The following is a 16,343-nucleotide window of genomic DNA, read 5'->3' as shown; positions in this document are numbered from 1 at the left end:
GGCATTTAAAGGCAGCTAGAGGTCAAGTCTGTAGCTATATAAACGACAACCTTTGAACATTTATTTTCACTTGCCACTCTGGTGGGTAAATTGGCATGCAAGAGTAGTGTATAGTTTCACTGCGGCTGTGCAGCTTTGAAATGACTGGGGTCATCAACTTACTCAATAGCACAAAATGTTTCCCATACGGTAATCAAGTGGAGTAATATTATTCACAAAGTGATGATTTTATTTGAATCTGGCTGTCTCTGAGACAAACTGCGAAACTGAGGTGTGAACAGCTTTCTGTACCACTTTTAATATGCTATAATGCAGCAAAGCGTAAGACACAGTGCACTGTGTTTCTCAGAGCTCAGAATCAGATATCCATTCCCATACTATATACAGCAGGCATGGTGCTGACATCTATGTGTACACTGGAATTTCAGGCATGCAAGAATGGCAAGGAACCAGAAAATCCTGTTTAATGGAAAAGAAGCAATGCATGAACAGGTTCCTCAGCCCTGCACATATGTGTCGCAAACTCAAATAACACGCACATAATCATAGATAGATCAACACTGATGAAATAGTATACAACAGAAAACAAAGCTATTTTCTTTGGAGATAAAAGCTGTCATAACAGGCTAGTATCAACATGTCCTTAACACAGGTCAGTACATCACTTGCCACTTTACAGCTCTGCCTGTCTAATAGTGGGGAAGAATTTCTAGCTGGGGCAGAATGAATGTGCCTGCTTAGTCCAGACATGTCATACGGTTAGACACAACTGACAGAGTCCTTGACTTTTCTGACTGACCTGCTTAATAAAATGACCATCTCTGGTTACAGATAAAAATACTTTCTGCCCATTCCCAGTTTCCCCTCTTGGGTCTTAGCAACCAGATGTGTGTTTCTATCATTGGAATGTGAAGATAAAGAGGACAGTGCAAGGAACATGCCCTTCTAAAGAGCTTGGCTAGCTTGCAGTGACCAAGGTCATGTTAAATGTATTGCCTGCGGTGTAGTTGCTACTATTTGAAGGCATTTTTAGATTGATGGGCCTTCTTTTACTGAAGATAAATAAACCAAAAATGATAAGTTTTATACCTGTTCAGTAGCAACCTATTAATCCCACAAACTGTTGGAGAGAACCCATATTATTTACTACTTGTGTTGCAGCTGTTTTGACCAGATTATGACAAGTTTCTGAGTGTTTCATTTCATAATGTAAAAATGCTTTATTATGCATCTCATTTTTTGTGAATTAATTACATTTATTTTGTTCACAAATATTACACAATTGACAAAAAATTACATTTTGTAAGGAATTTGCAACCACAGGATTGCCATAATTTGGAGTTGTTTGTATATTTGTACAGTGCCACATGTGCTGCACTGCTGAACTACAAAGAGTGGCAGGTAAAACTACAAAATACAATCAAGTCAGCAAATGCTGAGCAATCCCTTTTTTTAAAGTGTTTTTATCCTTAACTCCTGTTGTTTTAAAATTATGATTGAGAGATTTGCTTTCACGTCCTACCATTGTTCACCTTCATCTTTTAAAGTAGCAAGGGATTCATTTTTAATCTAGAAAAGAAAAAATGATTTTGGTCGCAGACTTCTCTGGAAGAACTACTAGTGCTGCTTTCTGATTAACTGGTAATTTAACTGAGACAAACACAGGCTAAGTGTTTTTTTGTCTGAGTTAGCTACCATCTAGTGGCTTGGATGATAACATTCTGAGACCAGGCGTTTTCAAGTGATGAACAATTCTAGCATTTAAATCAATAACTTTTATATGGAGGGAGCAAAAGTCTAACAAAAGAATAATGCTTTTGCACATTTAGTTTCGGACAGAGTGGAGCAGTGGAGTATGGCATTACCACATGCACAGAGAGGAAAATCCAAAGATGCAAGCTCTCTCAGTTGCTTCCATTCATCTTCAAGTGGCAGGCTATAATACAGGTTGATGAAGATCTGGCTATAATTCTATCATCCAAATGGGATGTGTAGAGTCTTACAGTCTGAAATGGAAAAGAACAAAAATAAATCTTAAAAAGGGAAACTAACAATTGAAAAAGTATGACGTTGAAGAAAAGAATAAAAGATTCCACGACCGAATGTAGGTGTGCTGTTCAAAAAATAAGGAAAGGAAAGTACCATCCTTACCTGGTCTGGCTACATGTGACTCCAGACCCACAGCAATGTGGTTGATTCTTAACTGCACTCTGACCTGGACAATCAGTGCGGGCCCAGTTAATAATGCCCTCATCCTGTGAATGATTATTAAAAACATTTGCCCCACACAGGTTTAAGTGGGCCCCTCCAGGAAGTAATCAGGTGGTGATCGAGTCCACTAGACTCACTATAAAAAGTGTAACGAAGACTGATGGTGACAATTATCTAAACCTTTCGTCAAAACAGCCTTTGATTCTCTTCAATGGAATTTTTGAGTTTGTCTTTGGTGGGAAGGTAGTATCACTAGTATTTTGTTGCCCAGCCCTAACCTTCTTGAAATTACCAAAGCTTTGCTGAGTAACAGCCCGCAATGCTGCTGTCTGTGTTGGTGCCCCACTCTTGAAAATGCCTCATTGTCAGGACAAGTGGCAGATTTGGAGAACCAGGACAAGTTCCATTACACAGTTAGAATTCCTACTCTGTTGACACTCTGAGAAAGATTGTTCTCGACAGCACTAATCACCCTCCAGTATATTATCCAAACAGCTATGACATATCTATGAACATAGACAGCATGTTTGTAAGCTATTCAATTATAGATAGCGTGATGGCTGAATCAGATATTTTTTGATTAGGTTAGATTCCCTACAGTGTGAAAACAGGCCCTTCGGCCCAACCAGTCCACACCGACCCTCCGAAGAGTAACCCACCCAGACCCATTTCTCTCTGACTATCGCACCCAGCGCTACGGGCAACTTAGCATGGCCAATTCACCTGACCTGCACATCTTTGGACTGTGGGAGGAAACCCAAGCACCCAGAGGAAACCCACACAGACACAGGGAGAATATGCAAACTCCACACAGTCGTCTGAGGCTGGAATCGAACCTGGGACCTTGGTGCTGTGAGGCAGCAGTGCTAACCACTGAGCCACCATGCCATCTCACATGCAGGAAATTGAGCTTCAGTGAGCCTAACATGATTTGAACACGCAACCTTCCAATCTGTAGTCAGACGCACTGCGGTTGCACCACAAGCCCACACAGATTTTGCTCTCACCCAGTCTTTACCCAGGCACCCTTGCCATTTGTAATCAGTGACAGTTCTTGTTGGTTTGGAAAGGGCAGTAAGGCCAATTGGAGCAGTCCTTGATGGAAATCAGTTTTTTAAAAAATGCACACATCAAGAAGTGAATCCCTGGCCCTTCATGGTGCACTCAGCTCACCACCCCATCCATTTAATCAGCTAAGCTATGAGGGAACCTACATTATATTTTGTTCACTGCAGGAGGAAGCTGTCTTGTGAACCCCTCTTCACCATTTGTTGCAATGGAAACCTGGTAAAATTGAAATGAATTGCTTTATTTGGGTAATATGGTTACAGACCCCAACACCTCCCATGGCATCCAGCATCACCCTGTTACCCCCAACCCTAGCCTCTCCACATGGAATATTTCATTTTCCAGTAATCAATTGGCAGAAAGAAAAGTATGTGACTGCACAAAATAAACAGGCAGTTCCTCCCCCTGAGAAATAACCTAAGTTATCAAATCTATTGATTAGCACCAGAACCAATCTTTGAAACACTCGCATTGATGCTTGGAATTTTGCATTGAATGCTCAAAACAGCAATCTTCTTTTTCTTCAAAATTAAGGTTTTCATTTCAGATAACAACATTACTTTGTAGGATTTTCATCAAGGCACTTCTGTTCACAAGAAATTAGTTCTTCAATTCATTCAAAGGAAAGCTGGATAAAACTGGTATAGAAAATAAATCACTGTGGAACTGCTTACAAAAAGCAAGATTTCTTTCGGATCAAACAGTTAAAAGAAAATGTGATAGGTTGTTCAGTGGAAGGATTAGGTGAGCCTTCCTTATTGCCCAATTGTTCATAGTTAGCAGCAAATTTCTTTTTAGAGATTTTACCTCTGAAAATGTATTCTGACTGAACAAAAGAGATTATTTGCATTTGAGAAAGTGAAAGAAAATTGTGTCACATTTTGGGACACCAATCACCTACTACACTCCTGTCCCATCCGTATTACATTTCCACAGAACCACAATGTGTAAGAGGCATTTAGACAGACACATGAACAGGCAAGGAATAGAGGTATATGAACCATACACAGACAAATGGGATTAGTTTAGAATTGCATCATGATTGGCACAGACGTGGTGGGCCAAAGGGCCTGTTCCTTTGCTGTACTGTTTCTATATAACATCTGCCCTTTTACCTTCTCTCCCCTCAACTCCAGTGGCCCAAACACTGTTTCCAGGTGAAACAGCAATTAACATTCAATTCTTTAAATATAATATACCCTATTTACTGCTTACTTTGGTTTCCGCCCCATTGTGGAATTTGTATTCAATTTTTAAAAATCTGGAATTAAGAGTCTAATAATGGCCATGAATCCATTGTTGATTGTCAGAAAAACCCATCCGGTTAACTTGCTTAGGGAAGCAATCTGCCAGCTTTCCCTGGTCTGGCCTACATGTGACTGCAGACCCACAGCAATATGGTTGACTGTTAACTACCCTCTGAGCAATTTGGAGTGGGGAATAAATGATCATCCTGTAAATAACTTTTAAAAATGCAGATTCAACTATTGCTTTGCGGAATATGTCCGCTCTGTCCTTAAGCATGGCCCCTAGCTTTCAATGGACTAGTGAAAAACCATTTTCTTCCTATAGTGAGGGACATTCATTGAGAAAGGCTGAGTCTGCAATACACTTGGTGGCAACCTCAGACCACGCTGGACTTATACGATGTCATAGCCTGCTCTGCTGGTGCCTATGCATCCAGCAGGATATCCAGGGCCTTGCCCACTATGCAAAGTATCAAATTTCCCTTGTTTGCCATGTCTGAGACAAATGTCAGGAGCTGTTCAGCACAGCTGTAGCCGGACATGCTTGTCCAACTGCACAACAGACTTTTAAAGATGTTGCTACCCCTGGATCTGTGTGCAATTCCAGGATGACCTGGCAGTGGTGAGTTGTTCTGGGAATGGTGCATGGTAAAATGGGACTAAAATTAAACAATATGGATGACTTGGCGGCATGGTAAGTAATTGAAACAATGCATTTGATAAGATATGACAAGAAAACTTACCATAAAATAACTCTAAAAGTGCAATGCAACTACTGTTTAACCAAAAAAAAAGCTTAAGATAAAAGCTTTTGTTGTATTACCCATCACCATTCTCTTTGGCTTGAGGAGAATAACTATTCTGAAATTTCATCTTTCCTCTCATTCATCAAATCAAAGAATTTCAATCATTTTTTCACTTCACCCCATTGATTTTCAATACTTTAAAGTGGATTCAGGCAAGGTCCTGTCCTGATCATGGTAAATTATGGACTATCAATTTTCAACCTCTTTCATTTGATTTTAAAACCTCCATGGATTGGAATTGTTTTAAAAAGGAAGAATCATAGACTTAAGATGATTGCAACAATCATCTGACCACAGGTCGCTGCAAGGTCAGGATGCCATTATGGAATAAAAGAAATTATCTGAACTGAAATTAACATTTTATCTACAGTAAGTTAAATCAATTAACTGAGTCAGGCATTGAGAATGACCCTGTTCTAATTTACACTTGTATGAGAAGTTGCATATATTGGACATGAAATAGTTCCCTGCCAGTATCCAGTTTGGAAAGACAGTTGAGCCAGACTTGAGAATGCACAAATGAACTACAAATGTAGCTGTCTGTCAGAATAGCAGAGAGAAAGAAAATGGACCAGTAAAATTGGGGACTAGAAGACTCCTTTTTCTTTACTTCCTCACCATCAACTCAAAAGCTAGCACTGGTGACAAAAATAATCAGAGAAACATCTATTTACAGAGAACTCAAGGACTCTATAAATTTCCCTATGGCTGTGGATTTGCGACATCATTTAAACAACCATGGTTTCAGGTTCAACCATAACAACTCAAGGCCTCCAGGAACCTTTTCAAAGTTCCTGTTCTTAATCTTCCTTTGTGTACTAGCCACTCTCCCTTTCTTACATTTTACACCATTTTAATTAAAATGTGATATAGCTTCATTCTAAAAGAATTTCTTTTAAAAATCTTTGTTGTGCCCAACCAGGGAAATTGCAAAGATGGGAATCAATTCACCCTTCCTAATGTTGTTGTAGTACTCCTTCTAGCATCATGTGCTGATGCAAATAGGAATTTAGATTTTACTGAGTTAGACTACGATGCCATGTATAAATCTGCATAGCTGATTTTGCTCACAGACTATTTCAAATTCATACAACAAAAGTCAAATGACTTCCTGCAAAGGAATACATGGAGTAAATTCTCTTTTTCATTTTACAGGTGATAATCTGGCTGAGAGGACTGCCTGTATTTTGGTTTGCAATGGAATGAAAGTGCGGAAGGGTTCTACAACAGATGGGCTACTTCAAACCCGCAGTTGCCTTCATTACAATTGCTCCCACTCTGTTTCCATTCTCTGTTTCCCTATTTCCAACACATCTGTTTCAAAGATGTTACAGTTCACACCTGTGCTTCAATATGCCTCCCTTCTCCTGTAACTGGGGATTTCCGTCTGCAGTGATTGATAGATATCATGTCATTACAGCTATTACACATTAGCCCTTCCACATCTCCCAAAATCAAAACTGGTTACCTCTTGTCCACATCTTCCACTAGTCTACATACTCTCTGCACCATCTTGGCCATCCTAACATGAGCTCTCAACACCAAACACGTCCTCCCTCCCTCCTCTACTGCTTCCCTTTATCAGCTTTCTAAAGGAGCCCCTCCTTCAGCCACATCCCATCTTGGTCCCCTCAACACTTCAACCCTTTTCAATGTAGTGTGCAACACAAAGATGCAACACCATTCTATTTTCTACTTGCAACCCACTCAAGACCCCAAGCACCTCTTTCAATTTATGACGGACTTGCTGTGCTGGGTTATATGTGATAAAAGTGGAAATTGCTCCCCATTAAACCAAAATTGTCTCCATTTATTTAAGAATAAGAAGGCTATCTTCAGTGGACTCACACTCGAGGGCAAACGGTTTTGTGTATGGAACCATGATAAAAAACATTCTTGGGGAAAACAACTGGGAGAACACCCTTTCCACAATCTGGGAGTGCAAAAGAAACAAAACATTCCAAAGGAGCTAGTGAAAATCTGTCACCATATCGGTCTGGGAAGTATGCCTGGACTAGTGAGCGGAAATTCACTTATCTTAAGCCCACAAAAATTCAGGATCAAGAAAAACATGGAGTGATGCAGCCAAAAAGAATAACACGGTTTTTTAAAAATATGTTTACTTGATCTCAAAATCCTAAATCCAATTCTTCACTGATCAAATGTAAAGGAAGATTTTCCATATCACACCTCAGCTCACGGTAGAAATCTTTTAGTTCTTCCACTTGAACCGAACAGATCAGAGAACCTGTAAGGAACAAAACATCGAGATCAGTTTGGAATGGACTCAGTGTTATATTGTCATATAATTAGATATTCTGTGAATGTGAAAAGCCACACTATTTACGGGGGAATTAGCATTATATCTTAGAGAGCATCTAAGTCAGATCCAAACTCGTAAAATAAACACTGAAAATATGGGAAATAATCAGCAGGTCTGACAACATCTGATTTGATTTGATTTGACTTAAACAGGGTGAACGTTTCAAGCTGATGACCTTGAATTCGAACTATGAGAAGAGGTTTCTGTCAGATCTGTGGAATATTCCCGATGATCTCAGTTTTAATTCAGATTTCCAGCACCTGCAGTATTTAGCCCTTGTATTGGTTTTCTTGTGGCAGTTAGAAATATTCTGAAATGTTTGAATTTTGACCACTTACATCAACGATTTGTTAATGGAGCTAGGCTCACAAAAACTAATGTTAAGATTTTTTAAAAGTAAATTTTAAAAATGAATTAGGAGCTGAGTCCTGTTTGCTGACATCACCGATTCCACATGGGCATGATAACTGTCTTCTTCTTGCACTCAGCATCATCCCACTCTTCCCTTCATGCCTCATTGTCATCCTCTGTCCCCATCACCAATTGTCTCTCCTCATCACCAACTGCTTCTCCCCACCAATAAACCCCTCTCCCCCATCATTGTCACACCCTCCCTATCACTGGCCCCTTCTCTGCCATCTCCCTCTTTCCCATCACCAGCTCCCTCTGTCCCATCACTGTTACCTACTTCTCCATCACCACCCCCCTCACCCCATCACCATGCCCCTCTCCCCATCACTATCACCCTCTTCCCCACCATTGCTACCCTCTCCCCATCACAATCCCTTTCTGCCCATCATCATCACACTCCCCCAAACCCCCATCACCGTCTCCCTCTCCCTTAAGTTCTCTGAGGGTAAAGATGTACATGAATTGCCCTGCAGAGGAATTAAACAAGCACTTTGACGGGACAGAAAAAGGCTGATTAATTCACTGCTCAATGTCAAGAAGGATGTCAGAGTTTAGCACAAACTTGACACAGAGAGTTGTGCAGAGTATGAAACCCATCCTTCCCAGCATGGAATTGGTGGCTAAGTCAATTCAATCATTGGCAGATCCACCCATAATGTAGCATCTAATGGCTGAAGTCTCCACTCTGCAAAGGCTGTATCTTTTTATTTTACTTTTAATTTGATTGTAGACTGAATTGAGAAAAGGTCTGATTCACACCAAACATTAGGGAAGGAATTGCTGTACTTGTCAAAGCAAATTACTGGAACTCATTTTAAGTTGTGTTTGCACTGTATCTTCATAAGTAATGGGGAAGGGTGCAAGAGGAGCACCCTACACTGAGCTATGTATTCAGCTAGTAAGATATTGCTGATTGGTTTGTGGAATTGTGACCAACTGATGTCAAAGATCATCAACCTGATGACAAATCTCTGTTTAGTTCCTGGGTAGCTGAGCAGTTTGTAGGTGTGAGAAGCCTTTGGACCTCTGGAATTGTTGGGTCTCTCACCTTCTCCAGTAAAATATCCAAAGTTAAAGAAAGCCGGTCATTTTCCCCCACCAGTTACGACATGCTAGTGCTTTTAATCCCTAATTAATTTCATTATTTGTGAGTTGCTCACTGCTTCCTGTAAGGAAGATAGAAGTGAAAGCACCTGATGGAAAAGCTTAGGAAGCTAAAGAACTTGGGGAAATGAAAAGAAACCCTTTGTTGAATCCTGAGAACTGGTTCCACTAAAACTGTTTCTCCAGGATTTTGTTCCCTCCATCCATAACACCAGTTTTTTGTCTTTATGTGAGTGTAGGAAGGTTTTAGGAAAGGGTTAGTTTTTCAAATGGTAGAGTTAAATGTTGACAGCTCATAATTATTTAACTCTGGTTAAATCTACTTATTTATAATAAATGGCAGTTCTTGTAAAGTGTAGAAACAAGGCCCGTGCTTTCCGTTATGCTGAGTCTATCTGACAGGTAAATTGAAGACTGTGAACTTTGATAAAATTATTTAGAACAATTTTATGACAACTCTCGGACTAACAGTCTTGATATCCAGTGAAACAGAAAAGCTTCCATTACAGCATGAATAAGCAGCAACTTCACACTGTTTGAATGCTGCAGAGGAAGCTCAGCTTGTTGTCTTCTTCGACAGGATCTGCAGGTCCAACAATCTATTCTAATGTATCTTCAGGGATCTTGAGTTGCTGATCCTGTGAAAGTGGCAGTGTCAACATGGTACACCACTCTGTCATCGTTTCTTGGGATGACAGCATTCATTCCCTGAGAACCATCAGTCTACCAGTATATGCATGCCAGCCCAGGCTGCTGAACACTTATGCAATTCAAAATTGGACCTTCTAGGGGCAGAGCCTGTCCTGGTATGAGTATTTCACAATCTCTTGAACAGAAGGTCAGTGTCTTTTCAACAACCATATTGCATTCAGTGAATTAGCTCTGTGTAATAGCATTAGGCCATGGATAAACACCTGTATGGTTCCCCAGGTCAGTGCTTATGGAGATAGTATTAGTTGGAAAATAGGCAGGACAGGACAACCTCATAGTTTCCTAATGCCAACCCAAGCAACAGTCCTGCTCCTCTTGGTTCATAATCATGCGCTCTCTCCTCAGTTCTCAGGTTAAAAAGGTGCTTTGGGTCTAAAAGACAGCAGCGGAGACCAATCTGCCCAATCCTCCCCTACCCCAGGATAGGTAGGTTGGTGTCCCTGTTGCCTGCAATTCAAAGTTGTATTCAAACAGGTTGGTGCATGGTGGGATGCTCTTTGCTCCATTTGAACAGCCCATGCTCTCCACCCTTTAGCCCCAGGGGGAGCCAAAGTCAAGCCTACAATTCAATCATTCTTTGACAGCCCCATTGAACAAAAACACAAATAAATTATGATTCACATGATCTTAAAAAATATCCTTCAAAAAGATATATTACTACTTTTTTTAGATGTGTGATTTTTCGATCCAGCATTGTTGCAGTTGCATTTTACTTTACTAATGGGCCTTGAACATTCTGAATCAGATTTCACTGAGTTAATATTAATTCATTTAGTTGTAGTGTAAAGCAAAGATGTTGAATTTCTATGCAATGCTCCATTACATGAGGATAAAGGAACAAAGGGGTGAAGGACAGCAGCAGCACAGTGTCTTAATCAGATGCAGATGAGTCTAAGAGCATCAGAGCATCAAATCCCTGCTCTATAGCATTGTACATTTTTTAGTCAGCTGCAGAAACAGTGCAGATAGATTTGGGGCTTTATTGAAAGATCATATGGGATGACTGCAAAATCCCATTACTTGTTGATTAAGTATTGATCCTCTCAGTATTAACAAGATAGCTAATATGGTCTGACCTCTGAGACCAGTGGTTGAGAAAAAGGTAATTTACTAAAATAGGCAGGCAGATGAATAGAGCGAGGCTGGAGCTGTCCTGGCTCCTAGTTCGGTTAAAATGTCACACTCAATACTGCGATCAATGCCCACTTTATTTCCCTGCAACCACCTTATTACCATCATGAAGCTGCCTCCTTTGATGGTTTTTAATGACCCTCTGATCCGCGTGCTTCACGTCGTCAGTGGTTTCGACTTAGAGAAAGGAAGGCTGTTTTTGTGATGGAGTGCTTGAAAACGTGACACTTTGCCAGTGTGAGTGCAGCACTGAGATTCTTCAGGTCAGTGTGCTGCTACTCTGCACTTTCACTTCATAGAATTATTTCATGAGCTTGAGTACCACAGAATACAGCCTTGCAATTTTTTTCTTTGTTTATTTAATACAGTCCTCCAAAGGAAAAAAAACCTTTAATCCTTTGCAGATTTGTTGTGCCGTAAAGAATTAATAAATAAATTGAAGAACTCAATGAAGAAAGGGACCACACGGTGATAAATAGAATGTAATAGTTTTCCTTTGTAGCATAAAGTAAACAGGTGCAATTAATGTTAAGCTTCACACAGTGTGAAGGATGGGCTGATTACTTAGCACTGGCTAATTTGCAGGATCTATTTTTTCTCAGGAAAAGTCTACTTCGAACACTGACTACAAATAGAGAGATTTGGAAAGGGGATAGAAAGCCATAGCTAGGATGAATTCATAAAGCATATTTTGCATATTAACAAATGGTTTTGCTGGCTGATCTCCTTAGGTCCCAAGGGTTAATCTACAAGACTGTTGTAAGTCAAGAATGGGAGGCACATAAATCTGTCTGCTGTACTGGAGCATACTGGTACTGAATACAACTCAAACTGTGCTCAAGACATGAAAGACAATTTTTTTGAAAAAAAAATGAGCGAAATGTATAATCAGGATAATAAAAACCAAAGGAAAGGGGTGCTGTCACGTGCCTTTCCAGGTTCTTGTATATATACTGTTATCAATAAAAAATTGCAAAGATGCTATCTCCCTCCTTGTTGATAGGCCTGGGAATGAATGTTCTTTTCAGTTTCTGGAATCTCATGGTTTAACAGAGAGAGTCAATAAATGCATGGTCAGTCCAGCCATGGAATCTGAATTAACCACTCCCCTTCACTTGTTGCATCTGTACTTTCTGCAAAAATGGTGCATGCATTTAACTATCGCTGCCAGTGGCGCAAGACACTGAAAGTAGAGAGATAAATTTAAATGACAAGCCATGTTTTATTTCACAATTTTGTTTGCATTAACAACAATAATATAAATATAAACCTGATTACCGTCGTCAACCTGATGCAGAAATACTGCCGTGGAGTTCAAATGGTTCATGAATTGCAAAGAGAGATGACATATCTTTTAATTTCAGAGTTTAAGATCCAAGCTACATATTTACATACTCTAGCTCTGAACAGAAAGCATGCAGCATTCTGACAAATATAAAACAAAAACACTTCAAAATACTGAAGCTGTGAGCTTTTAAATAGTGTACAACTGAAACATGAAGATATATGAAAAATAAATCAATTAAAAAGCAAAATGCATTAATGTAAAGTGTTACTTGATCTTTAGTTCTTTGAAATTTCAGTGTAATGATTAGACTGAGGATTTTTCAGTACTGCATGTGGATTTCCACAAGATTCAAAATTCGAGAACAGAAAAGAAATTCTTCATCTCAATAAATTGCCTGTTACATTCCCACAGTGGTATGTTTGAAATATTAAATACAGAGACCATCCTAGAGATGGGAACATCCTGTGATGCCACAATCAAAAAATGCCTAAAATCCTCTCAATGATTAACTTCAATTCATGGTCAGTTAAAATCAAATTAAATGCCGTTCTTTCCATCCCATTGCCTGTTAAATCATTGAGTGAAAAGGGCAAATCAGTACAAATCAAGTCTTATCATCTCTAATCAGTTTACATTAGCAATACAAGTTTCCAATCATTCTTCTTATAATCCAAAATAAGTAGACCATGTTGCAAAAAAATTTTCTTTTGCTTGTAAAACAGTAACAATGAAAATTAAGGAGATCTGTTATGACCAATGATTCAACTATCAAATATGAGTTGTGCCAAAGAAGACTATTTTGCTTATAATCATGTGGATTTAGGTTTAATTTAGATTTATAATTTAACATATTTTAAATATCTATGAGTTGATTTGAGATGTTGAGTATATTTAAGAGTTTAATGTGCTTCTATTGCAGGAGGGAGTGGGCAAGGAGAAATTAACTGCGGAGATTGTGGAGTACAAGATAGCCTTGTGTGCAACAATGATCTTATAGCCTCTTAGAGAGCACTCTTTATTTTAATTGCATGTTAGCTAGTGATTGGTTTAGTAATAAATGTGCAACAATTCTTTTTTCTTAAATAAATATGCGGAGTGGTAACTTACAAAGTTGGCTGCACTGAGCTAATGTTAGACGTTAAAGTGCATAATTGAAACATGAACCAAATCCACTTGACTCGACTTGTCAGCTTTAGATTTAAATAAGGCAGCTCCAAGGACAGATAACAAGCTGGACTGCAGGAAGTGGGCTGGTCTTTTAAGTGTCATAGGGTTTTCATTTTAACGTGCATTCCGTTCTTGACCACATTAGGTTGGGTTTTCCGGGCCTTGGCATCTTAGCAACCTAAACAAGGCCAGAAGGGTTGAATCCATGGGCCTAGAGTTTACAGGAACCATGGTCCCTGCACCCTACCTAAGCAGTTGACAGGGAGCCCACCATGAACCTTATGACCATCTTGAAGCAGTTTAATACTGGCAGCAACTTTACTTATTTTAAGGTGAGTCTTCTAACTCTCTCTTCACAGTACTGCAGATAGTTCTCAAAGCTGAGGAGCCCAGCTAAGTTTAGGGTCAGGAAGCATTGGGCTCTGCCAAAGTAGCCCAATGAATGGGGAGAGGCAGGAGTGAGGAGGGCTGGGGTCAAAAAAGGGCTAGAGAAGTTTAAAGGGGATTGGGAATTGCCTCTGATGGGCTGGAGGACCTCCTTACCTTACACAGCTAAAGCTTCCATGCTTGTCACATGAGGTAGTTCCCCTTCCAAAGGCAGGTAGGTCTTTTTTTAAATATTGCATACAGGGATGGTGTGGACTTCTAAATGGGCAGACTGTCATCAATCTGGTTTTAAATGTAGACCTTCATCTTTGAACCCAGCAGCGAGCGAGAATAAAATCTAACATGGCAGATAAAACCGCTCAGTTTCAATATTGCTTGTGGACCATGTGGAGTTGCAGTGCTTCCTCCAAGCACAACAGGTGACACTGCCAATTCACTACTCTGATTGATCTGCTCTCTCTGCCAACCACCACTTGCTACACCCACCAGTGCCACACCCCTTGACAAATATCAGGCCCATACACATGCCACTGCAACATCATTGGAGTTCTTATCTGAAAATTCAATCTCCAGATCATTCAAATCATCTGTGGAATAAGGTGCTCCTTTGATCTATACTTCTCTCCTCAAAAATCCCCACTCAATCCTTCAAAGGTCTACACTCCACTCTTCAAAGATTCAGACTCCACTCTTCAGAGATTCAGACTGAATCCTGAAAGATCCAGATGCCATTAATGAAAGATCTAGATTCCCTATTAACAATAATCAATAAGCTCTAAGGTCACCTGACTTCGTATCTGCTTATGTGGATCAGCACTAAATTTTGCCTGGCAACACTCCTGAGAAGTGCCCTGGTAAAGGAGCTAAGCAGATGCAATTGTTAGCAAGAAACATTTTGGACTTCAAATCCTCCACCCTGAAGTGGAATAATTGCAGTAAGATGGAACAATTCTGTGGTAAAGTACCTGAGAAGCAGTTGCTTTTGGGTAGGGTTAAATTTTGAAAGCACTGAGTTGTATTGTTGATTTTGTGCTCATTCACCAGGTGTTGGCCAGCTTCATTGTGTCTTATTGTCAATGAAACCTCAAATATTAGTAATGAGCCAAGGAAACAGATAGCCCCCTCACTAGTATTAAAATATTAAAAGTCATTCAGAAAGTTATTGGAATTCTTTCAAAGCGTTAATTCCAAACTTAAAAAGTCATTTCATAATTCAGGTGTGATTATACTGATATGATTGTGAATTCCTCATGGTCAAATCTTAAATTCACAGCATTTTTTGTTTGACTTTCCAGTATACAGCATTGCAGTTTCCCTCATTTCCAACCCAGATCCCAAAATATGTTAAGTTGTTCACATGTAATTTGCCATTAGAAATTAAGTGACTCCACAGACACCTCTTTCAGGCTGAATCAGACTCCAAAATCTTGGAGTTCTGTTCTCTTTAAACTCCATATTCTATTTGTCACTAAATCATCTCCACAACATTGGTCCTTCTGCTCTTTACTGTCTCTACCCGTGCTAATGAGACACCTATCCTGTTGTCATGATTTTCAAACCTCAGCACCCTAAAGCTCTACTTTTCTCACTGCCATTTCTTGTCCTTCATAGATTTCAAGTTGTCCGATTATGTTTTGTAACCTTTATTTGGAATGTGGTAGCCATGCTGTTTGACTTGACTAGAATCAACTAACAATTGAAGTCAATTAACAATCGATTTTTCTGTGGTAAATATAAGATAGAATATTGGAACAACTGTTGAGAGTGTAGTGTTGGAAAAGCACAGCAGGTCAGGCACCATCCAAGGAGCAGGAGAATCGATGTTTCAGGCATAAGCCCTTCATCAGGGTCTGACCTGCTGTGTTTTTCTAGCACTACACTCTCGACTCTGAGCTCCAGCATCTGTAGTCCTCACTTTCTTCTATTGAAACAGCTGTAATTGTATTGAAGCTTTATTCTTTGCGAACAATTTCATAATAGTTAACAATCAGAGTTTGTGAACATGTTTCTGAATCTTTTTTCTTCATCTGAGTGTTGTATATAGTCCCCTTACTTAATGTGAAGAATGCTTTAGTCCATCATCTGACTGTTGAGATGGCCTTCTTTCTGCCACAGCACATCAGCCCCAAGGTGGCCATTGCATAAGATCTTCATTAGTTTAAAAGAAAGTGTTATAATTATGTCTGATGTCATCAGTTGAATTTATGTGCTGTGGCATCAAGGTTTGGCAGAGATATGAATCTCACAGGAATGAGACTGCCTTAAAATGTGAATCAAAATCTTAATAACTGAAGTGGGACACAATAATGTTTATTTGGAAGGCCAGTCTGCAATATTTATAATAGCAAATTTTATAAGCAGCCAATTAAGTAGATATTGCTTCACAATTCTATCTTCTATTTTAAACATTTATGGGGTGAAAACCTGCTGTGCAGCATTAGTATGAACAGTTAAATGCACCACTATGAAATTCCTTTGTCTGTTTTTCA

General features: G+C 39.5%; 1 long non-coding RNA gene across 1 annotated transcript in view; it reads right to left on the bottom strand.

The window, feature by feature from the left end:
* Positions 1 to 789: 789 nt before the first annotated feature.
* LOC140483065 (uncharacterized) overlaps positions 790 to 16,343 on the bottom strand; it is a 239,504-nt gene continuing 223,950 nt past the window's right edge. The window contains exons 6-7 of the long non-coding RNA XR_011961877.1: positions 7,523 to 7,580; positions 790 to 2,006 (exon numbers count right to left, since the gene is read on the bottom strand). This is a non-coding gene — a long non-coding RNA (uncharacterized lncRNA). The remainder of the gene's footprint in view (positions 2,007 to 7,522; positions 7,581 to 16,343) is intronic.

This window comes from Chiloscyllium punctatum, chromosome 11 (assembly GCF_047496795.1).
Source record: "Chiloscyllium punctatum isolate Juve2018m chromosome 11, sChiPun1.3, whole genome shotgun sequence".
Lineage (NCBI taxonomy): Eukaryota > Metazoa > Chordata > Chondrichthyes > Orectolobiformes > Hemiscylliidae > Chiloscyllium > Chiloscyllium punctatum.
Note: the sequence above shows the minus strand (reverse complement) of the source record. Positions and strands in the feature narration are given on the sequence as shown.